Source organism: Chrysochloris asiatica, unplaced genomic scaffold (assembly GCF_000296735.1).
Source record: "Chrysochloris asiatica unplaced genomic scaffold, ChrAsi1.0 scaffold00303, whole genome shotgun sequence".
Taxonomy (NCBI): domain Eukaryota; kingdom Metazoa; phylum Chordata; class Mammalia; order Afrosoricida; family Chrysochloridae; genus Chrysochloris; species Chrysochloris asiatica.
Window position 1 is genome coordinate 719,213 of NW_006408821.1, and position 1,652 is coordinate 720,864.

The following is a 1,652-nucleotide window of genomic DNA, read 5'->3' on the forward strand; positions in this document are numbered from 1 at the left end:
AGCAGCAACCAGAACCAGAGATCAAGAAATAGTTCTTAGAAATTCAAGTTATTATTGTCAAAATAAAATATTCAATGAGCATGCTAAAAAAAATAGTAGAAAAGACATAATTAGACAGTCAATAGGCAATTTGGCTTTTATAAAGATAAAATAAAGAGATGGAAATAAGATGAAAATTTTAAGGAACATGAAAGACAAATCCACTAGGTACAGCTTTCACAAAGGAACAGAGAGTGAAAAGGAGAAAAGACATAATGGAAGACAATTTTCTTGAGCTGAGGAAAATAGAGAGTCTTTAGGTTGAACCTGGGCCAACCTCACTACTGTTGCCACGCTTGAGTCATATAAGAGCTATGAATGAAAAATGAACAAATTAAAGACATACTTACAAATATTTGGATTACTGGTTCTGAACTTGTAAGGACACAAAGGAAATTCCTGAAACTTTCAAGCACAAATAGAACAGATCCTTACAAAGAAACAAGAATCAGTATCAAAAAGCTCACTGGCAATGCTGGATGGCTTAAGACAAAGCAGTAGTCCCTTACAAGTCTCAGATAACATGATTTTGAACTTAGAATCTATATCTAGCCACACAACCAAGTAAGAGCAAGACCATTGCTAAAATGGAGACTCAAAAAGTCTACTAGCAATAGGAACCGTGTGAAGACAATTAACTTGAGTTAACTCAAGTTAACTTGATTAACTCAAGAAAGAAAAAATAATTTGTGAAAGATGAAAACAGAAGATCCTAGAAATAATAGTAAATCAATCAATGTGTTCGGGTTTCAGATTTCCTTTGTTTTTACTCTACTATTAGTTATATCTCATAATGCAAACTATCATAAACTTAACAATGCAAAAAATAACACTAGCAATACATTTTCAATTTATAGCTTTTCTAACTTCTCATTAAACTTGCTTATTTTGTATGACTTTTCCCTAGGGCCTGTGTTGTCTAGACAGAACTCAAGTGCTATCCACTCAAATTGCTTCCACCATTATTACTATCCATGTAACTACTGGATTTCTCTTTTGAGTTCTAACTTCACTCTTAAACTGTGACTTATATTTCAAACTCCTTGTTCAGATTTTACTCTGGAATCTCAAACTCAACATGTCCAAGTCTGAAACCATTATGTACTTCTGCTTAAACACCCAACAAGCTATCTTTTATGACTATCCTACCTCTACTGCTACATTCTCTGAACTACTTAGACTTTGAATCTTTCCCCTTCTTATTAATTGCCCTTGAGTTGACCCTGAGCTTATGGCAACCCCATGTACAAAGATGCAGGATTGTAGTAGCTAGCCAGACTGTCCTTTCTAATCTTAATCTGGAAGTATTGTTGAAACTTGTTCAGTATCTCAGCAGCATGCACACTTTCACTGACAGATGTGTGGTGGTTGTGCTTGAGGTGCATTGGCTAGGAATCAAAACTGAGTTACCTACATGATGCTTCTTTTTTCTATCTTCCTATGTAAATCTGTTGTAAAATCATATATTCATCCTTTTTTTCAGGTCTTTTACATGGTAAAATAGAGATATTTGTTGCTGTTGTTGTTAGGTGCCATTGAGTTGGTACTGACCCATAGAAACCTTATGCACAGCAGAATGAAACACTGCCAGATCCTGGGCCAACCTCATTACT